Source organism: Pinus tabuliformis, chromosome 3_1 (genome assembly GCF_031772625.1).
Source record: "Pinus tabuliformis cultivar Carrire ecotype Pingquan chromosome 3_1, CPIR1, whole genome shotgun sequence".
NCBI classification, from domain to species: domain Eukaryota; kingdom Viridiplantae; phylum Streptophyta; class Pinopsida; order Pinales; family Pinaceae; genus Pinus; species Pinus tabuliformis.
In genome coordinates, this window is record NC_142301.1 from 563,043,731 (window position 1) to 563,068,588 (window position 24,858).

Below are 24,858 nucleotides of genomic sequence, written 5' to 3' on the forward strand. Positions count from 1 at the left end.
ACAATGTTTCTTAGCGACTCTTAGCTAAGTGTGAGACCTCTATGCTCAGATCTCTTATGTACACTTGTAGTTTACATATTCATGATATGTTTGACAAAATTCTTGTCACGGCTAGTAGGAGTCTAGTCAAGGTTTCAATCAAGTAATTTCTTTAGTACTATTATTTCCATGTTATTTTACTGTTCTAAAGATGTGATTCAATTCTAGGTGGTGACTTGGGCTATGGGCCTGAAAGAGTGGATCAAATCCCAGGGACGCTTGCACAACACTGACAAAAGGAGTCCCTTAATGTTGGTAGGCAGGCCTGTGAGAGTGTCCAAAGGTCCTTGGACACTGGCATGCCTATAGCATGAGAGAAACTAGGGGTTAAGTTATTGAAAATATAAGTGGGACCCAGAGGATGGTTGGCAGAAAGGTTGGATTGGTTCATGAGGATCATAATGCTGATGTTGAATGTCTATATGGTGTGTTTCCATCGGTTCCACTTCCTTAACGTGACTTAGGAGGTCGAATCATATCATAGTGGCCTCTCGTGGCAAGTTTACACTAGCTAGCCAGTTGCTTGGGTAGATGTGGGAGTAGGGTGTTACAGAGTGGTATCAGAGCATGGTTCACCCCCTGGATTGGATGGGCTATGTGTTGGTCATGCATGCATGTTAGTTGCATGTGTGTCTCTCACACTTTCATTCCATGTGTTTGTTTCAGTTGCATAATGTTGATCATTGTTGTAGTGATTTCATCATGTGGAAGTTGATGTTGTTATTGTGGGATGCATCATTGTGAGTGTATGACTAGTTATGTGTCATTATATGTTTCTTACATGTATCATGTGGTATGTGCTATCACTCCTAGAGGCAACCTCTGGGTTGATGGGAGACCAATCCCTAGGACATCTTAAAGAGTTTTGTCATATTTACCTTGAAAACTTACAACACTATGGTTTGTCACAAGTAATGCAAATGGGATTGATTTAGAACCATTCATAAAGATACAATAAATGAAGCATCTTATACACAGGAAATAATACTCAACTAGTGGTGGCCAAATCAGATCGAGAGCTTGCAACAAATTAATTATTGAGATAGATGTAATGGTAGAATATTGTGGAGGATAAATCCATCATATACAGCTTAAACTATAATAATTATATACAAATGGATTTAGAGAGAAAAGAGAGAAAGGGAGCACTTATGGAATGTTAATATGCATGGAGAACTTTTTTAAAGACTTAATTTCTCCATCAATGTAGGTATTACCTACTAATAACTTGATTGAAACAAATATGCATCAAAAGGAAAATATTTATAGTTGCTATGAGACATGAAATATGCGTAGAATATTTAATACATGTGAAAATATAGAGGGATAAGAACATACTGCAATCTAATAAGTTGGAATCACCACAGATATTTTATTAATCTTCTAAGAAAACCTATGTACAACAAGAATCGTACATGCCTTTAGGAAACCAGGAAAAGGTCCCGTAAGAGAAGTATTTCCCAAAAATTTTGAACCTTATTTAAGTGTTTCATCCCTACTTTTATAAGGAGAGGGAGAGTCCAAAAATTAGTTACAAAATATCCTAGCCTGAACTCCAGCTATTTGATTGACTAGTTGTCTCAGCGTGCAAGGTCTTTGTCATCCAAATAATTGCAACGAAATGATTATTTTCTTTGAAATACAATTACAAAAGAATAACAAAACAACAGATTTAACAAAACATGTCAAAATTGAATGATGACTTATATCAAAATATCTCCATGTCGCTTTTGGTGATGGCCTCTAGCCAAGCCACCTCTTTGCCTCAAAGTGCCACTCTCGTTGCTTAGCTAGTTCCTGTCACTTTCTGCTTTAACAACTCGAATTCCCCATTTTTTAGAGCTAGAAGAGATCACCAATGATAGCCTTAATCATGATCTGAACACAGCTGCCAAGTCATCCATCTCCTTTACTTCTTGTATCAAGCTATCATAACCCAATATGCCTCGCAAAACAACCCTACTATTATATTAGAGCTTATGCTTGTTGAAAACTTCGCAGTGGTGTGGCATTTAAAACTATCGATTGCCAATCTCCGACATGATGGGCTCCTTTTTATTTAGCCCCTTTCTGAATTTCTACGCCATAGAATTAAGCGTGATGACCAGGTGCTTAGCCTTAAGGCCCTAGGGATTTTAGTTCCTACCCGGGGGCTATTTTTCTTGTGTAAAGTGTTTTTCTACCTCTGGTCCTTCAAGTTCCTCTTGACCTCATGCTTAGCCAAATATCAAAGCCCCTTTTGTAAGTGGTTTAATCCTAATAGACATTATGAAATAGCAAGCTCTGATATTCTTTGGTCCCTTTCTTTATCCCCCTTCTGCATTTCGTTTTCATAGGATTATGGGCCATGACCTGGTATTGAGCCTTAAGGCACTAGGGTCTTTTGTTCCTTCCTAGGGGCTAATTTCCCTTTGTAAAGTGCTTTGCACCTAGATTTCTTTAACTTCCTCTAGACCTCGTGCTTAGCCAAATATATCAGAGCTCTACTCATTAGAGGTTTTTAGTCAGGGATTTAACTTGGGTGTCATGATATTTCAATTCTTTGATCACTGATATGTGATTGGTACTCAGCCCCTAGCTCTTCCTTTGGTTCATCAATTCGTTGTGAGCTTGGTTCCAACCCTTATACTAGAGCCCCCTTATCGGCCCTTTTTCAAGTGTCCACTATTGTAAAGTGCCGACATCCATCAACCTTCGATATAAAATCTTTGAGGTGACGTCATCACTACCACATGGCACTTCTTGAGTTGTGACACATGTCACCCATATATACCACCATGGGCCCCCTCAAAACACCAAAATGGACTGCCACGTATCCTCATCGGAGGAACTCTTGTGTTGCCACATGTTCTCATGGAGGAGAGAGAAAAAGGGCACGTTCACCCTTGGTTTTTCTCTGAAATCCTTTGTAAATCATTCCCGGTACTCCATGATGGTTTAACACACAATTGATACTTTACCACTTCACAACTATTTAAAAGTTGTCACATTTAGAATCGCTGATCACAGATCGCCAATGTACCTGGCCCAAAGTGTGATCATCAATCCATGATCGGTGATATGCCTGACTTCTCTAGTGTGCACATCACCGATGTGCTAGGACCTCTAATTATTGCGATTGCCGATCTTCTACCATCGATATATCAAACTTTCGTTACACGAGGTTCCGATATGCCATGCTGCGAGATCCTCTGATCGCCTATCTTTGATATCAAGCCTCTAGTGTTCCTTCTTTCCTTAGTCTTGATACCCTTAGACTTCAGCAAGCCATATTTACTAATCCAGAAGTCCATTTTTAGACTTCCACATACCGTTGGAAAGATTGTTCAGAGAAATTCCCAATGGAGAGGGTCTGATTTTATCTTTGAGTGTTTATATGGCTTGGAATATGGCTTCAAACATACCTACTCTGTTGCACTCTTTTTACAACTGAAAACACATTTTGCAGAAGGTGAAAACATTGGTTCCAACTGGGGATAGTGCCTTGGTAGAAAGGTGCTAAGAACCTGTAGACTAGTAGCCTTGTATCGATTGGGAATGGAGTTATTTTATTCAAGTATATAAAAAACAAAAACAGGAACATAAAGAACTGAAATTCTTATTGATATTTTATAGTGGCTCACTGATATATACAATGGGTGAGAAATGGACCTCTTAGTGCTGGAATTAAAGCTTGAGGAATTTCCCATTTATAGGCAAGTCAAGCATTTGTCCCTCCAAGTTTTCCAGCAAGAAAGAATTATTTCCATTTGTCTCATCAATCTTGAAGGGTCCAAACCATAAGGGATCAAATTTTCCATGTTTCCCTTTGTCTTCTCTTCTCACATCCCATCTGAAAACTAGATCTCCTGGATGGAGAGGGCTGTCTTTAGTCTTATTATCGAATAAGGATTTCATTTTTTATTGGTAGTTATTTAATCTATGATTTACCTACTATATCTTCTCCTGGAGCTCCACTAATTGATTTATCCTTCGAGTGAGGGATTTTGGTTCTTCTTCCACATCTTGTAATATATTGGCAACTGACACAACAAGTTGTATAGGGAATATAGCTGCATACCCATAAACCAAATTGAAAGGAGATTTCCCCGTTGATATTTTTGGAGTGACCCTATTAACTCATAAGGAAAATTTTAGTTGGGAGCCCCAATCTATTTGACTTTCTACAATTATTTTCTTCAAGATTCTCTCCACTGTTTTGCTGGAAGACTCAGCTAGTCCACGTCCCTAAGGATAGTAGTGATGCAGGAGAATCCAATACCCCTAGTCAAAGGGAGGAATACAAAGCAGAGAAAAGAGGAATACGTGGACCAGGGGAGAAAATCAGGGAAAAATATGTTTTAAAATAGATTTAAAGGATGGAAAAAGATGGATAAAAGTCTCGAGGAGACTTATCACTATATATTCTGCCACATATGCATGCATTATAGAGCTTTAGGGCTTTTGTTTGAGCAAATCAAGGAGGGGATGTGATCGATCCTTAATAGTGATCTGATCCAAAAATACTTTCCACAAAAATATATGTAACATGAACCTGCGTGTTCAAGAAGAGGAGAGGAGAGACAGAGTTATATAGTTAGAAATTGTGAATTCAGAGTGTTGCAATGTAGTCGAGAGGAGACTCTGTTCTAAGGCTGAAATGCCTTAGATGTAATTATGCTGTGTTTATTATAATGAATATGTGTGTTTTGTTTATATCATGTCTTTGTAATATGTGTCATTTCAACTCTGTCTCATATATATGAGTAAATGGTTTGTAATCCCGATTGCATGCATGTTGATCGACCATCAACCATTGTAGGGTCGGTGGGGATCTAAAGATATATATATATATATATATATATATATATATATATATATATATATATATATATATAACTGTTATGTCATTCATGAAGACAAATATGGTAGAGAACTGTGTTCAAAGTAGAGTTTCCATCAAAATGGTGAGAATGCACAGTGACCGTTGGATCGATATGATCAATGGTCCAAACCAAATATCGCATTGGTAGAGTCCTCTTGGAACGATATTGGAACTGACAGTTGGAACATGTGATTGTCATGGCCGATTAATCATCAACCATCAGATCAAGAGTAGGATTGACGGTTGTGATCAAATCGCAAGTCACAAATTGGGAAGGCCAAGGGACAGTGGACTACGACCACTGATATGCGATGGGCCGATACGCCAGTTGCGAGATCGCCGATAAAACAATCGGTGATCAGGTTACTGAAAGGATCAGAGTTCGGGAAAGTGGAGATTGGAGCAGTTAAAGGAGCACAAGAACTTGGACCCGCCAATAGTTATAGATGCGGGTGCATATAATTTGAAGTCCGGTATGTGTTCCAGAGCAGGGTTTTCATAGTATTCCCCGTGTATTTGAAATCAGTGTTGCTCGAAGGGTTAAGGTTGAACGTCGATATGTTAAGCTTCTGGTAGTGTGGGAAAAAGGCTCCGATAATGTTGAATGGTCCATAATTAAAGGCTAGAGGCCTTATCATTGCTTCTGATAGGTTTAGTGGGCCCATAAACCACAGGCCTTAGAATTGATTATTTAAAGGAAAGGGATTTTGATTAGACCCCAAAATCTCATTTCCATCATTTGGTATCAGAGTAGGGAAAGTTTTCCTATGAGGAGAAGGATTCCAGAGAGAGAAAGGAGTAGGAGGTACAATTGTTTAAAGCTAGAGAGTTTGTGGTCTTACTGTCGCACAGAGAATGACAAAGGAAGGTGAGACGACTTGCAGTAAACCTAGAGCAAGGAGTGCTCATATGGTTCTAGAGGAGAGAACCTAAAGGATGCCAAAAGACTAAGCTCAAGAGAAAGCTTGGTGTGGTATCATGTAGTAGAGGAAGACTATTACTGCAGAGGTTTGGTTGTAGTTCACAAAGATCATGAAGGCAGTTCCTCTAAAGAAGTGAAACAGTGGGTAGAATTGCTAAGGACAAGGAGAAGCATATGACCAGGAGGTCATAAATTTTTGTGCCTAGGGATTTTTATGTAGAAGCATCAAGTACCCTTAGTCAAAGGGAGGAATCCAAAGCGAAGCGAAGAGGAAGACGTGGACCAAGGGAGCAAAACAGGGAAAAATCTATTTTAAAACAGATTTAAAGGATGGAAAAAGATGGATAAAGGTCTCGAGGAGACTTATCAATATATATTCTGCCACATATGCATGCATTATAGAGATTTAGGGATTTTGTTGGAGCAAGTCAACGAGGGGATGTGATTAGATCCTTCATAGTGATCTGATCCAATAATATTTTCCATATAAATATATGTATCATGAACCTGTGTGTTCAAGAAGAGGAGAGGAGAGACAGAGTTATATAGTTATAAATTGTGAATTCAGAGTGTTGCAATGTAGTCGAGAGGAGACTATGTTCTAAGGCTGAAATGCCTTAGATGTAATTATGTTGCATTTATTATAATGAATATGTGTGTTGTGTTTACAACGTGTCTATGTAATATGTGTCTTTTCAACTCTGTCTCGTATATATGCGTAAATGGTTTTTAATCCCGATTGCATGCATGTTGATCGACCATCGACCACTGTAGGGTCGATGGCGATCCAAAGATATATATATATATATATATATATATATATATATATATATATATATATATATATATATATATATATATATATATATATATATATATATATATAACTGTTATGTCATGTGTAAAGATAGATATGGTAGAGAACTGTGTTCAAAGCAGAGTTTCCATCAAAATGGTGAGCATGCATAGCGACCGTTGGATCGATATGATCAATGGTCCAAACCAAATATCACATCAGCAGAGTCCTCTTGGAACGATATTGGAACCGGCAGTTGGAACATGTGATTACGATGGTCGATTAATCGTTAAACGTCGGATCAAGAGCATGATCGACAGTTTTGATCAAATCGCAAGTCGCAAATCGAGAAGGCCAAGGGATGGTGGACTATGACCACTGATATGCGATGGGCCGATACGCTAATGGTGATATCGCAGACAAACCAATCGATGATTGGGTTGTCGGAAGGATCGAAGATCAGGAAAGTGGAGATTGGAGCAGTTAAAGGAGTGCAAGAACCCGGACCTACCGATAGTTATAGATGCGAGTGCATATAATTTGAAGTCTAGTATGTGTTCCGGAGCGAGGTTTTCATAGTATTCCCCTTGTATTTGAAATCAGTGTTGTCCGAAGGGTTAAGGCTGAACGCCGATATATTAAGCTTATGATAGTGTGGGAAAAGGCTCTAATAATGTTAAATGGTCCATATTTAAAGGCTGAAGGCCTTATGAACGCTTCCAATAGGCTTAGTGGGCCCATAACACACAGGCCTCATAATTGATTATTTAAAGGAAAGGGATTTTGATTAAACCCCAAAATCTCATTTCCATCAAGTAGGTACTAGAGTGCCCAACTGTAATGTTGAATCTATGACAAAAGTTGATAAATTTTGTAGACTTAAAATCCTGAGAATTATCAGTCATAATTTTCACAGGACACCCAAACCTGGCCAGACTAATTTCTTCCAAAATTTTTATGACCACAGTGTCAGTTGCATTTCGAGATGGGATTTCTTCTACCCATTTGGTGAAATAGTCTGTGGCTGTGAGTATCCACTTGTGTTGGATGTTGGAAGGGGGTTTATATCTTCGATAAATTCCAACCCCCATTGCTTGAAAGATTCTTCTATAGAAATAGGGATTCAGGGGAGTGGGGCTAATATTTGTTCCTTAGCAAACACTTGACATTGTTGGTATGACTAGACATGAGAGTGAACTTATATGAATAGTTTAGGTCAGTAGAATTATGCTTTCAATATCTTATGCAAAGTGGTCTTCCAATTATAGTGCCCCCCACAAAATCCACTATGGAAATCATCAATTACCCTTTTAGTTTCTATTTCTACCAAACATAGAAGTAGAATTCCAATTGGGTCTTTCGAGTATAGTTTCCCATTGGATATAAAAAAAATTTGGGCTTGTAATCTTAATGCTCTATAATTGGATTTATCCATCGTGATCTTTCATATTTGACATGAATATTTTGGACCAAAGTCTTGATCATCGGTGGTTGTGTCCCCTCTTTATCTTCTTCTGTTAATAGGTTGATCCCCAAGTCCTGGAAATTAGACTCTGATAAGATTTTTTCTAATCCTTGTCCTTTAATGGGTTTAGTGGGATTTATATCCATGTGATACTCTTATATTTCAACAATCCATTGACCTCTTTTTCCATCACTGTCCCCTTCCACCAAGATGTCTTTAAGATCCATTGTTCAAACATAAGCCACAATGTTAGAGTGTAAAACACAAACTATGAAGGCTTTCAAAGCTTTGAACAAGGCATAAAATTATTTTTCCAATATATTATATTTCATTTCAGCATCCTACAACACCTGGCTGAGGAACGCTATAGGTTTCTCGTGACCTTCCTTATTCTTATGTAATAACATAGCGACTACAATATGAGGGGAAGCATAAGAAAATATGTAAAATGACATTGAATAATCTGTGATGACTAACACAAGAGTTTCTACAAAATATCTCTTGATCCTAGAGAAGGATTCCTGGGAATCTGGTCTCCATTTTACTTCGTTCTCCTTCTTCAGCATCTCCTTGATGTATTTCACTATTTCTACATAAATAGGTACAAATATCCTCAAGAAATTGATCCTCCCCAAGAACACTGGGATATCCTTTTTATTTCTTGGTAGGGAAATGTAGTTGATGGCCTCCACACACTTATGATCGATCTTCACCCCCTCCTGTGCTACTATATGCCCCAACAACTTACCTTCACTCAGAGTGAACTGGGATTTCTTAGGATTTAGAGACAACCCATACTTCCCGCATTTCTCAAAAGTGAGTTTCAAATGTTCAATATGCTCCTCATCTATTTTAGAGAAAACAATGATATCTTCTAGGTAAATCACTACAAATTTGACCTATTCTCCCATGAATGCTATATCTGTTTCCCTCTGGAAGGTTTCTCCTGCATTTATAAGTCTGAATAACATTCTTTCATACATGAAGGTCCCCTAAGGTGTAGTAAATTTAGTTTTCTTCTAATCATCTAGATGCACTGCTATCTGATTATACCCTGAAAAAATATCCATCATCGACATCCGAGCTGAGCCAATTACCTTCTGTAAAATACGATCCATTTTTGGCAATGGGTAATTGTCTTTTAGTGAAGCCCTGTTGAGGTTCCTAAAATCCATGCACAATCTTATTGCTCCATTCTTCTTCGTGACTGAAACCATATTCACCACCCACTTTGAGTACCTCAATGGCACGATGATCTTGGCCTGAAGTAACTTCTTTACTTCATTCTCAATGGATGGGAGTAAAAGCGGATTGATTTCTCTGAGTTTATACTTACAAGGCTTGATTTCATTCTTTAAGGGAATCTTGTGTTGAATAAAATTTGTATCAAAAGTATTTAAATCATCATATGACCAAGAAAAAACATATTTATAGGTTTTCAAGAGATTTAAGTACCTTTGTTTATATTGATTGGGGATCCCTTTTGACAACTTGATCATCTGGGGTTTGTTCTCCGAGCCGATGTTGCGATCCTCCACTTGTTCATCATCTCCTTGTTCAATAGGTTTTGAAGGCACACCATTCGATTTGAATAACCTCTCCAAAGGAGCTAAACCACGGGGAATGGTGTTTCCCTTTAATTGTATAACTTTATGCCCTACAATAATTTCCTCCTAGGCTATTGGTTGTTCCTATGACACTTCTTCTTCTTCTTGGTCGATCATAGAATTCAAGAATTCCCCAATGAATTCCATGAAACACTTCATTTTTTCATTGTATTCGAACACCTACAAGTGTTTAACATTGTCAGGCACTGAGGGTCTGTACCTAACTTCACTTTCATACTTGAGAAGTGAATTTTGTGGCGGCTTGAAATTGTTGGCAGCTATAACCAAGGAATCAGTCATTCGATTTCCTTCCTCGCATAAGAATTGGACATTAAAATCTAGAAATAATTTGTCAATTAAGTCCCAAACCTCATTTATGTAGGCCCCTAGTCGGGGGTGCTTTGTCTGACATTGGTCGTTGATTTTCTTCACCACTAGTTCTAAGTCTCCAAACACAGCCAGGCATTCAATGTTTAAATTCCTTGTTGCTTGCAGGCCTAGTAGTAATCCCCGTACTCTTCCACATTATTGGTTGCCTCGAATTATAATTTGAAGGAGAGGGGAATAAAGGTACCCTCCGGAGATATCAACAAATCTCCTACTCCATTTCCTTCTTTAGAATTTGCACCATCAAAATACAACTTCAAGACATTACTACAATCTCTGAGTTGTTGGTCTAATTTGGTTGCAAGTTGTATTTATGTTTCTTAGAAAATAAAATCATATTCTTCTAGCATTAGGCAGGAGAGATACCTTTCTTAACCATACACAGGAGAATTATTTGGGAAATCATCTCTCGTTATTATTTTAACGAACCTTGAATCCATGTACTGTCGCCTTTCCTCTCCACAAAATATAGGTATGGTAGCATAGGTAAGATCCAACTTGATCGAACCTCCAATCTTTGATACCAAATATCTAGACAAAATCATACCAAACCTCATAGGGATATCATCTATTACAATGTCCTGTAAAATTTTCTCTACAAATCAGCTAGCTCATTGATATCATGTAGAAATTTCACCTGCAGATCAAAATGATATATGCTATGTACTAAAGCATAATACTATATCTACATCTACCATAAACTTTGCGGAAGCTTAATCAACCATGAGAAACATCAAGCATGAACACATATCACTGATGATATGGAAACAATCACACATAACACAAAATATATCACTGGGGAAAGCACCGGCATAAAACTCCAACACTGTATTATCAATCCAGTGGAAATCCTTAACAACATACAAAAAGAATTAGCTCAAAAGCTATCCTACTCTCTCTGTACTCTGATGATGTAGCTCATGGACTATCTAGGCCTGTATATATAGGCTCCACAAGTCCTCCAAGCCCCTATGTCCTTGCGCAATTTTGATTGGGGTCCAATTACATAAAATGTGTGAATTGGCCAAATCATACCTGCTAGCACCATAGGTACAACTATGCAGTATTAAAAGGAATAATATTCCTTCCTCATGCAAGGAATATTCACTAGGAATATACTAGCAACTGATAGTACATTGTCCCTCATTTAATCTCAACTGGGTCTCTGTCTGAACTGCCATGCATTAGTTATCCATGAGTGAATACTCAGTTATCTGAAAATACCAGCTGTCACATGCATGCAAGCATCAACAAATTGAATCTCATTAATTTAACAAATTGTTAAATTAATCTAACTGGACTTGACTAAGTTAAACTAAGTCAACTGATCCTCTCAATATAGAACTCATCCTTAATTCTTCAATCAGTGGAGCAAATCAAACACACATTCCCCAATCAGTGGAGAAATTATTGCATGTTCTCACAAAGACTTCAAGTTTGATTTTCCTTAACTAATTAACTCAAACTGAATTAATTAATTAATATTCAAATTGTTGGTGAGACCAAATTCGAATTTTACTTCCTATTTTAGACCAGTGACTACCTAAAAATAGGAATCCAACTAGAACTGCTAAAAAAAAAAAATTCTATTTTTAGCACTTCCCTTTTTCATTCCCTGTTGTCCAATCTAGTGCTGGTACCCAAACTGCTATTTTTAGTAGTGCAATTTTTAGCACTTCTATTTTTAGCAATTTCTTGTTGCCAATTTTCAACACTCCCTCTCAACAAGAAAGGCTTCCTCTCGAACCCGATCCTGTAGCTCTGGAATGTTCTACATGCAACACATCTACCAAGTGTGGTTCTCCAACAACTATTAGAACAAAAAACACTCACAACTGACCTCTCTGTTTGGCTAGAAACATACTTTGATGCTGAAGCTCTACCTGCTGCTGACAAGTGCTCCCTCTCTGACCTTTGCACTACTGCAATGTCTCCATGCATCTCGCACCATTGCATACCTCTCTGTGCTACCCTGCACTATGCAACACACTTGTGCCTCTCGCATTGCTGCAGCTTGCTAGCTTTGCATTTTTTTAGGATTCCCTGCACTATAGCTCTCTCTTCCGCTCCATCCACATCTGTCTCTACTCAATCAGTCAGTTCTGCTACTCCTCATCGTGGCTCCCGTAGCAAAGTCAAATCAAAGAGGTTGGGTACCTCAAGGATCCTGCTCCACCTCCTTGGGACAATCACTCCACATCGCCCCATCTCCTACTTGAAGGTATGGCTGCATGTGATCCCTCAGCTGTTATGAAACTAGCTCAAGAAAAGATAGCAAAAAGATAGATCAATGCCTTATAATTTAGCCTCTTCGAGGGGGAAACCTCCTTTACATTACATAAATGAACAATTCTTCGATGATAGAAATGAAAATACCTCCTTTCTATATATAGGAGTCTAAGGGATCATAACATAATCAGAGCCGACAAAAAAATAATAATGTAAGGGCACAATAATAACAATAGTGGGCTTCTATGGGGCACAATAGTAACAAAATGGGCATTACATGGGTACATCAATATAATAAGTGGGTTGTACTCATAACAATAAGGGGTTACACTAGTAGTATAGGGGCCTAACATGCCCCTCTCCTTCAAAAAGTGTTGTCCTCAATGCTTGAGTAGTTCTTGATGCTTCTGTATAAAATTATTGTCCTCCCATGTGGAATCTTCAGCGGGTAAGTTCTTCCACTTGATGAGATACTCCGAAATTGATCGATTTCGTAGTTGTCGAGTTCTTGTTTCTGTGACTGCTCCATGTTCCAATCTGATTTTTCCTTCCTTTTCAATTTTTGGCAATATTGTTTGAATTAGGATCTTTTGCAACTTTTGAATAAGTGGCCATACTTCTTCGTCCCTCTTCCATTCATCCCTTACTTCGTTTATCCAATCTGGTTGGATAATAGAAATAGCACAAAACAATGCTTCCACATCCTCATCCTTGAAGAGTCTTCCCATTTGGTAAGGTCGCCATTTTTTAAGTGCATGTAGTATTGCCAACATTTCCTTCTCATAAATAGCTTGCTTGAGATGTAGTAGTAAAAATACCCAATCACTTGCATCAAAACATTTTTCACTACGATGTTGATCTACCTGTTGTTTCATTTGATTTTGCACCAAAGTGGCTTTATCCTTTAGAAGTTGGAGAACTTGTTGTTGATGCTTGATGTGATCTTTCACTGCTTGAACCCTTTTCTTCTTGATATGTCCTTCTATCTCTAGAGTTTGAGGAGTGGTAATTTCTTCCAATCCTTTACAAGATATGGTTGGATTCATTTCTTGATGCTTGATGTGATCTTTCACTTCTTGAAAATTTTTCTTCTTGATATGTCCTTCTATCTTGATTGTTTGAGGAGTGGTAATTTCGACCAATGAATTACAAGATATGGTTGGATTCATTTCTTCTTTCTCGATGTGATCTTTCACTTCTTGCACATTTTTCTTCTTGATATGTCCTTCTATCTTGAGAGTTTGAGGAGTGGTAATTCTTGCTAATGCTTTGCAAGATATGGTCTGATTCGTTTCTTCTTTCTCTGGGGTGGGGGCCTAGCGTATATCCTCTTCTTTTGATGTTTCTTGATCCTTTTCTTCCTCCTCTTCATACTCTATGTAAAATAATTTATTCTCAGAACATTTATGACCTTTAGTGCATTTGCTATCACAATTGTAACAAAGCCCTTTTTCTCTTTTTTCTTCCAATTGTTGTGGTGTAACCCTTGTAGGTTGTGGAAGGCTAAGAGAAACAACACTTCCATATTTATAGTTGTGAGGGGTATGCTTCCTGGTTTCCATAATTTTTCTTTCCAATATGTCACAAAGCCTTTTTACTCTTTCCAATTGTTGTGGTGTTACTCTAAAGAAGGTGTTGCTCTTTGTATCCTCATAATGTACTATCATTTCCTCTGTGAAAATTGACCATGTAACAAGTTGTTTACGAGAACAAAGCCCTTCATACCATAAAAATTGATTCGGTTCTAAATATGAAGATGCAATACATACCTTTTGTAACAGTGGTACACCATGTAGATCAAAATATTACTCCATCTGAAGTATCGAATTTACGGGATTCTTGCCATCAAACTTCCTCATCTTGCTTTTTCTTGATTTTAGGAGCTCGATCTTGAAATGACTGTAACTCTGTACTTTTGGATCTTTAAGTTCTGAAATTGTGACTTGTAGTAGCCCTCTGTTTCCTCTTTCCAATGCCACCATTTTGATCCAAATTGGATTCTCCAAGGAAGAGTTATGCGAAATCTCCCACAGTGACCTAATTATAGACTAGTTCAGTAGAGAGAACTTGTACGACATGCCACAAGTCATTGTTTTGACCTTTGGATCTAAAAAGTACATATAAGAAACTATAGTCCGTCCTCCTTCTGTAAATTTTTACGAAATTTCAATCCGATCCCCAGAGAGAAAGTTATGACGATTTTCCCCAGGTCACCTGTTTGGAATGTGATTCAGGAGTCTCCAAGAAGACCAACTTCCTCAAATAATATCTCCGTAAAAAAAGCGCGAAAAGCTCTGAAATTTGGAACCGAGGTTCAGCATGATTTCATCTCAAATGGGGTTTTTTTGCAACTTCTAAAACATCTCAGAAAAGAAGTTATAGTGAAAATACCATGATGACCTATTTGGAGTAGCGAAACCCTAGAATTCAAAGCTCTGATACCAAATGTTATGAAACCAGCTCAAGAAAAGATAGAAAAGATAGATCAACGCCTCAGAATTTAGCCTCTTTGAGGGGGCAACCTCCTTTACGTTACACAAATGAAAAATTCTTGGATGATACAAATGAAAAGACCTCCTTTCTATATATAGGAGTCTAAGGGGTCATAACATAATCAGAGTCGACATAGCAATAATAATGTAAGGGCACAATAATAACAATAGTGTGCTTCTATGGGGCACAATAGTAACAATATGGGCACTACATGGGTACATCAATATAATAAGTGGGTTGTACTAATAACAATAAGGGGTTACACTAGTAGTATAGGGGCCTAACATCAGCCCACTTGGCTTGAAGTTTCCCCCTACTGGAGGTCTCTGCATGAGTAAATGTCTCTACTCGATCTCCACTTGGCTTCCCCTGTTGTTGCTGCTCCACAACCTCCTGAAGTTGCTGCACCAATCGTGGCTCCTCCACAATCATCTGAGACTTTTTGTGGCACTGCATGCTGAGAGGTAATATACCCTCCCTCTCAACCACCAAGTCTCCATTAGTTTACTTGCTGCTCAAGGCTTTGCATGCATCTTGAACCTCAAGAGCATATAGGTTCTTGACCCGTGAACTAATATGCTTCACCTGTCTAGTGATGATTTGTCTAAGGAAAACCTTTCCCTTACTGAAGACTACATCATAGCCTCTATCTTCCAGCATCGCGATCGACACCAAGTTTCTCTTCAGTCCTGGTACATACTTGACATCGATCAAGGTAAGGCGAGCTCCATGCTCCCTCTAAAAAATAACCATGCCTACACCTGAGACACTATACTTTTCATCATTACCCATCGCTATGAGTATCTGGAGATCTTTCTCCTCCAAAGTACTGAACAAACTCTTGTCATCGATCATGTGGAAAGAAGCTCCACTCTCAAGAAACCAACCACTTCCCACCATGGATGAAACCATGCATACAAAGAGTGTGAAATCCATCTCGAACTGTGAAGCAAGTGCCTCACCTTTAGATCCTTCCGTGGATCCCTTCTTGGATTTCCTTTGTGGACAATTTGCAGCAAAATGGCCCACCTCATGACGACGAAAGCATCACACTTTCAATTTTTCAAAATTCTTCCCACCATTGGAAGAACTGGATTCAAAAAGAGAAAATTTCTCTTTCCCCTTCTTTGCCTTAGTTGCTAAGGCACAATTCTCCTCATCCTCCATGGATTAAGAACCGTCTCTGGTGCTCCATCTGAATTCCTCCTACAACAAATCCAACCATAGTAATTCCCAATTTGGCAGTTTCTCCCTTCTATTAACCGAGTCATGGTAGTTATGCTAGCTCTTAGGAAGGCCAAGGAGTGCTAGACTCACCATTTCATCATCAACTATCATGACCCCTACACTTGCAAGCTCATCCTTGCATGTGATGAGCTTGGTTAGATACATAGAGATCGTCTCATCCTTTTCACACTTGATCTTTCGAAGTTTATCCTTCAGTGCCAGCTTCCTCTAATCACTGCTATTCTGATATAAGTCTTTCAATGTTTTCCACATTGCAAACAGAGTCTCCTTCCCATGGAGGCTCGAGACAATGTGATCTCGCACTCCCTCCAAGAGAATTCTCCTAGCTCTAGCCACACACTTCTTCCATTCTACCAGTTGAGTAGCATCAGTAGGCTTAGGGACTTTTTGATCAATGAAGTCCTTAAGGCCGTTATCTTCCAATACTACCTCCATGCGATCCTTCCAAGCTATATATTTTGGGCTGCCATCAAGGGCATACTCAAGCCTCAAACCATAGAATGCCATCGGTGAAATAGATGTGATAAGAACTTGAGATCTATATCCCGAATAATAAACTTCGAATTCCTCTTGCTAGTATATGTTCTTCCTTGATCACCAGTGCTCTGATACCATGTAGAATTTTCTCAACAAATCAGGTAGCTCACTGATATCATGTAGAAATTTCACTTGCAGATCAAATTGATATATGCAATGTACTAAAGCATAGTACTAGATCTACATCTACCATAAACTTTGTGGAAGCTTAATCAACCATGAGCAACATCAAGCATGAACACATATAACTGATAAGAAGGAATCAATCACACATAACACAGAATATATCACTGGGGAAAGCACCAACATAAAAGCCCAACACTGTATTATCAATCAAGTGGAAGTCCTCAGCAATATACAAAAAGAATCAACTCAAAAGCTATCATGCTCTCTCTGTACTCTGATGATGTAGCTCATGGACTATCTAGGCCTGTATATACAGGCTCCACAAGTCCTCCAAGCCCCTATTTCCTTGCGCAGTTTTGATTGGGGTCCAATTACATAACATGCGTGAATTGGCCAAATCATACCTGTGTCACCTCAAGTCCAACTACGCAGTACTAGAAGGAATAATATTCCTTCCTCATGCAAGGAATATTCACTAGGAATATCCTAGCAACTGATAGTACACTGTTCCTCATTTGATCTCAACTAGGTCTCTACCTGAACTGCCATGCATCAGTTATCCATGAGTGAATATTCAGTTATCTGAAAATACCAGTTGTCACATGCATGCAAGCATCAACAAACTAAATCTCATTAATTTAACAAACTATTAAATTAATCTAACTAGACTTGACTAAGTTAAACTAAGTCAACTGATCCTCTCAATATAGAACTCATCCTTAATTCCTCAATCAATGGAGCAAATCAAGGACACATTCCCCAATCAGTGGAGAAATTATTGCATGTTCTCACAAAGACTTCAAGTTTGATTTTCCTTAACTAATTAACTCAAACTGAATTAATTAATTAATATTCAAACTACTGGTAAGACAAAATTCGAATTTTACTTCCTATTTTAGACCAGGGACTGCCTAAAAATAGGAATCCAACCAGAACTGCTAAAAATAGAAATTCTATTTTTAGCACTTCCATTTTTCATTCCCTATTGCCCAATTCAACACTGGTACCCAAACTGCTATTTTTAGCACTTCTATTTTTAGCAATTTCTTGTTGCCAATTTTCAACATGTCCATCACCAAAAATTTTACTGGGATTTGGGCTAAATTCACCACGAAGTCCTTTATCATTCCCAATCACTTTACCATCTTAGAGTCAAAAGAGTAGAGATCTTTGTATGGTTTGGTTATCTCTAGACCTAGTTGCTCCATTGCTGACAGTGGAATCAAACTACGAGAAGCCCCCGAGTTCAACATGCAATATGGAGCAAGAGGTCATGTGATACTAGAGTATCATAAAAAGGTGTTGTGTAGGGATCTTGTTCTTCAATAGGGGGTCCAAAGACAACCATTGGCCTTTCTTCTTGGAGGTTTAAACTATCAAAAGGCTGGACTGAAGCAGAAGGAAACATGAACTGAGAAACTTGTGCCTTATAAGTTGGTTGTTTTAAAAGATCGGATAATGGGATCTGGATCTTGAATTTCTCAATATCTTTTTTGAAGATTAATGATGTCAGGGCCTTTTTCTACAGTGCTAACTTCTACCATCTCCTTTTATTTTTCATGCATGGGTCTAGAAGGGGGAGGTGATTTCCCTTATTTGAGGACTTCATGCTTATGGCAATTTTGATATGAGGACTCCTTATTTCTTTGAATAATCAGATCTAAAGGCCCCTTCCCCTTGTAAGCTAGCTTAGGAGGCTCTTGGGAGGAAGTACCTTCATTTTGGTCTTGTACTCTCCATCTCTTTCTAAATGACCAAATATCGTAATTCTTATGCAGCTGAGCTTGCATGAAATTAGTGAACTACTTACAGTAATCATCAATATCATCATCGTTCAACATTGTGTCAAGCTCCTCCTCCTCTTCTTAATATGTTACGAGTTATTGTTCTTCATCAGAGAAAGAGGAATATAGGTTCCACTGAACTTCATATGCATATGGTATATGTTCCTCTTGATCATCTTCTATATATAAGGGAGGATGAATGTGATATTGTTTTTCTTTCCTCTCCCTTTGTAGTATCTATAGGGGAGGCCTTCTGTATTAGGCATTAAAACCCCGATTAGCAGTCGAGAAGTTCTTTTGTTGAGGGATTTTATTTTCCAGCACCACCTTTTTTAGTTTATTTGATAAGTTCTTTATCAACTCATCCATCTCCTCTATCATTTATTCTTGGGAGTCTCTTCCATGACTTGAGGAAGATGCCTCCTCCTTCCCTTTTTCTTCTCTCCAAGGTCAGTTCTGCTTCTTGACTTCCCTGTTTATGTAAAATTTGCTTCTACCTCGAGGGAATCAATTTGAATATGGTCCAAGGTAGGGGACTTCCTCTCTTTGAGTGTAAAGCCAAACTTTGATTCAAAGACCCTAATAAAAAATACTCGGGAAGAAGCCTGTGGAGTTTTAATCTTAGTAGGTAGATTGTTGTATGCCTCATTAAACATTTTATGAAATCCAAGATATCCTCACCATATTTATTCTTTATAGCATTGAAATCAGTAATAATGTATCTATGATCTCTCTTCTCTCCCCATTTCTACATAAATTAATTCTCCATTTCTTCCCAAGTGGTAATGGAAGCATCTAGAAAGGATTTGAACCATTTCCTAACTTCCCGATCCAAACATTGGATGAAGAGCCTCAACACTACATCCTAGTGCTCAACATTCAATTTTTCTACAAAGGCACATAAAAATTCTATGTCTTTGCACTGATATGTTAGCCTCTTCATTAAACTTGGGTAGGAGCTTGAGATAGTCATGTGGCATAAAATTTAAAGGTTGAGGCAGGTTTAATTGAGAATATTTATTTAACAAGAAACCTAGGACACCCATATGGATCAGAGGTGGTGGTGCTTTATTTATTATGGGTCTTTGAAGTATGACCAATTGTCAGACAGCGGACCCACCGTGAAATGATAAATTGTTCACACTCTGGGTAGGGCTACTCTAGAGTATATCTTTTATCTCCTCAACTATAGGGACAAGAGGAAATGAGAGAGAAGGGATGTTGACTGGAAATTCTCATTCTTTGACCTCTAGGGAGGCGCTACTGAGTAGCTAACCACATTTTGAAGGATATACCAAAACTATAGGAGGAAAATCATAGCAATGAATTATGGCATTGTGTGAGATGGATGAGGTTGTTTCAAGAAACGAAGAGATAGTAGCACCAATATTTGGGGTTTTTTCCTTCCAAATCCTTTTGAATATTATTCCTTCTGGGTCAACTACATATGGAGTTCTTTGCTAAGAGGTATCAGAGTGGGTATGGGGCCTCTTATAAGCCAGGATGATCAAATAAAAATTCAGACAGTGTAGTCGCCAAGGTGTTTATAAGGAAATTCAGATAGTGGAGTCGCAAATGGGAGAGATATTTAACCCACACTTCCCTTGCTCACCTGATAGAGGGAATGTAGATATTTTTCATACCTAGGGGAAAAATTCTCTAATCTGTTCCCTGATAGTGGTGCCAAAAATATGTTGTCACACCTAGAGACAACTTCTAGGTTGATGGGAGACTAGTGCCTAGGACATGTTAAAGTGTTCTGCCATATATATCTTGAAGACTTATGTCATTATATTTTGTCACAAGTAATGCAAATGGGATTGATTCAAAACAAATCATAAAGATAAAATATATGAAGAAACTTATACACAGGAAATAATCCTCAACTAGTGGTGGCCAAATCAAATTGAGAGTTTGCAACAAATTAATTGTTGAGATAGATGTAATGGTAGAAGACCGTCAAGGAGAAATCCATCATACAGAGACTAAAATATAAGAATTCTATACATATGGATTTAGAGAGAAGTGAGAGAAAGGGAGCATTTATGGAATTCTGAGATGCATGGAGAGATTTTTTAAAGACTTAATTTCCCCATCAATAAAGGCATTATCCAACAATAACTTGATTGAAATGAATCTACATCTAAAGGAAAATATTTCTAGCTACTACATGACATGCAATCTTAGAATAATATTTAACACATATTAAAATACAGAGGTAGAAGAACATACTACAATCCAATAAGTTGGAATCAGCACAAATATTGTATTAATCTTTTGAGAAAAACAATGTACAACAAGATTCATACATGCCTCTAGGAATCCAAGAAAAGGTCCCGTAAGAGAAGTTTTTCCCAAAAATTATGAACCTTCTTTAAGTGTTTCATCCCTCCTTTTATAAGGAGAGGGAGAGTCCAAAAATCTATTACAAAAATATCCCATCCCGAGCTCCAAATATTTGATCGACTAGCTGTCTCGACATGCAAGGTATCTATCACACAAATCATTGCAACATAATGATTCTTTTCTTTAAAATATGATTATAATAGAATAACAAAACAACAGATTTAGCAAAACATGTGAAAAATGAATTATGACTTATATCAAAATATGTCCATGCCACTTTCGGTTATGGCCTCTCGCCAAGCCACATCTCTGCCTCAAAGTGCATCTCTCACTTCTCGGCTAGTTCCCATCGCTTTCCAACTCATCAGCTCGAATTCCCCATCTTCCAGAGCCGTGATCAATCACCCATGATGGCTTTAAACATTCTCTCAATGCAACTACCGACCCATCCATCTCCTTTAGTTCTTGTATCAAGATATCAGAACCCAATATGCCTTGTAAAACAACCCTGTTGCAAACTTCACAGTGGTGTGGCATTTAAAACTGTTGATTTCTTATATCTGAATGATGAGCTCCTTTTGATTTAGCCCCTTTCTAGATTTCTTCGCCATAGAATCAAGGATGGTGACCAGGTTCTTAGCCTTAAGGTGCTAGGGCTTTTAGTTCCTACTGAGGGGCCGTTTTTCTTGTGTAAAGTGGCCTTATGCCTTTGGTCCTTCAAGTTCATCTTGACCCTTGTGTTACCGAGAATAGTGTCTATGCAGAACTGCTAATCCCACTAAGGCTAGTGGCTGCCTTAGAAACAAACAAACTAAAACCACTCTAATTTTCCTTTATGAGAAATAGATGAGAGAAGAATAAAGGAGACCAACCTCTGTCTTGCGCTTGGTTCCTTGTTTGGTTGCTATCCCTTCTGATAGTCCTTTGCTACTTGCTTTCTTATATACCTAGCTTCAAAGAGCACTTGGAGAATCAAAGCAGCATGACACTATACAAGAACATAGATCTATTATCATAAACAATCTAGGATCAGATGTAAATTGACCATACAAATGCATAAAACATGAATCATACAAGAGTATGGAGGAAAACTTGAATAGCTTTATTGCTAATCAGGAAAGAGCCAAGAGAATTACAACCAATTGTTCCGACCCAGCATCATCCTCTCAGCAAGAAGCCCTTCTTCACCTCATGAAAAGCTTAGATCACCCAACACTATGATATTGCACCAAGAAACCAACAACACTTCCTTACAGGATACAAAATTCCAGCCTCTTGGATCTCTGGGATGAGGGATCCATATATAGATGTTTGCAAGGGGGCTGAGTCAGCTTTTGAGATTTGACTAGTGTCTTCTCTCTAATATTTCTTGATTCCACTTGGAGATTGATGATCTCTTACTCATCCTTGGTTGAATTTAGAGAGGCAAGTGTCACAGGAGAAGTTTCTGGAAGATTCCATGCTCTTCCACCTTGTGGATTGACCCTGCCATTTGTCCCTTCTCACCCATCGCACCCCATACAAGGGCTTTTTGACATGCATCACACCTACTGTGTGTATTCAGGTGGGATGCAGTGCACTTTGCCTATGGAGCAGGTGAAATGGTCTAGTTTTGACCAGTTCTAAGTAGATTTTCATGGAGAACTTCTGGGAGAAGATGTAATCAGTTGACCTTGTTCTTTTAGGGGTCAAAACAACACTTTTAGGGACTTAAGAGCCCTTGGTTTATCGACATTTATGATTAGGGTTGCAGTGCCCAAAAATTTCTATAACAGTTGCCCCCTAAAGCATGAGGTCGTTAATTTGTTGATGTCGGGTGAAATGCTTTATCATGAGGATCTGAAGTTCTTTCAAGCTGGAAGGAGACCTGTAATAAGATATAATACAATACATTATCTTCATAATACTTTCACGATCTAGCTGAGGTAGGCATTCCCATGCTTAGCTTTATAAATTCATTTTCATGTACATAGGACAGACAATCGTCTGAGTGTAGACTGATGATTCTGGTAGAGCCATCATCCCTTAGATTGGATGACTATTTGTGCAGCAATGATGTACATTTGATTTCTTTATTTTCCTGAATATATATCGCAGCCCAGATGGATGAAACTAGATCCGGGGTCTTCAATCTCGTTCGATCTTCACTCAAAGTACAAGTCGATCCATGTGAGAGATGTTCTGGAGTCGAACATGGAAAGACATCGCCTGATTACTAGCCAATGATGTAAGCTGTTAACAGGTGCGAGAGGAATCACCGATAATGATGATGACCCTCAAGGTACTACAGTACAATTCACGTGGTGTGAATAAAGGACTTGGTGTCGAACACCACGCAAAATCTTTCGGTCGAAGGCCATTAACGTAAACCTGTCTCCGGAAGTGAGAAACTTGCCATTGAGGCATGCAAGCTTCAAAGTACTGAAAGGGTTGTTCCTAGATCAACTTCTTGGATAATGAGCTGATGTCGACAAGAAGCGATCCGTCATAGGAGGGCATTAATGAATCCCACATCAATGACACGGAATGGAGCAAATGATTTTAATGGAGGTGAAAACGATTTGGTGATATAAGGTTCAGGGTGGCGGTCATGAAAGAATGGAGCGTAAATGTATTGCAGTGGGTGAGACATAGGTGAATTCTCTAAGCGACTTCTCTTGAAAATATCGGCGACACTGACATGATGGATTGGTAGCATTACCCCAAATGTGGATGGTGTGACGGAACCATGGTGATGTGACCAGTGAATGGAACAACCCAACCCTACTTGGATGCGGAGTGAAAGTGTCATGTTCAAGAGCGACTTGCTACCAACAAAGTTTCTTCAAGTTTTCTTCCCAATTTTTCCCCAGTCATTGTTGACCAGTACCTCTTTATTTTTGTCAAGCTTGAGGAGGATAACATATGCTTGTTCTATAATTCGCCCTTCGGGCAAACCCATCACTATGTTTTAATGAGCCTAGCAATAGTGAAACTCATTCTTGTCTGTTATGGACAAGTTTGTCGCTATTAGGTTTTAACGAGTTTAACGACAAGGATAACTCGGTCCTTTTAATTTTTAGAGAGTCTGAAAAGGGACGTAAAGGAAACTCCAGAAATCCTTTTTCGTCATTTAATCCCTTAAGTCTGAAAAAGTATAAAATAATACAGAAGGGATGAATTTTCGGTACTTTTAACGAGCCGAACAAAACAAGCGCTTGATCTTTTTGTGTAATAATCCCTCAGGTCCAAAAAGATTAAAATCTAAAGGAGGGATAGCACTTCCGGTCACTTTAATGAGCTGGAGAGGCCAATATCTTGGCAATCTTTTCATATTTTACGAGTCAGTTGAAAAGAGCTTAAAGGAGACTCGTCTTTGAGGAACGAGTGATAAATTCGGGTAGCAGCTGATTCCAGGTAAGGTTTGGAATTTTCCAATCACGGCAGTGTTACAAGGATGGCTAACACGATCACTTTTTGCAGCTGTTCCTCAAAAGGGGTAAACAATCAAATGGAGGTGAATGATCAGCCAATACAGAGTGGAGGTGATGATGAGAACACGACCAAGGCTTTAAAGGCTGAAGTACTACATTCACGATGGTTATTTACCTGTTCATTTTTAATGAGCTTAAATGCGGGGAGAAACACTTGCTCATGACTTATGTTTATTTTTTAACGAGCTTGAACTATGCGCTAAAACTGCTCGATCCAGTCATATAATAAGAATGTATCATCTAAGATACCATTTTTTATGCAGCTTGCACCTTACAAAGCTTTGCTCTGGAGCCTCCTGCACGCAAGCTAGGAGTGACCAACTACTGTTTATGGGGTTAGCTAACCACTAAAGTTAGGTATGAAATCTCTCCTTTACTTCATCGGTGCCTTTTGGAACTCAAGGCCCCTTGCGAAATGAATGGTCGACCCGACCACTCACCTAACTTAAGCAGTTATAGTTAGCAAATGTATGAGGTTAGTGTTACGCTGGTCTCTTTTCACTTGCTTACAAGAGGTTTACATGCCCCCAGGTATAGAATAG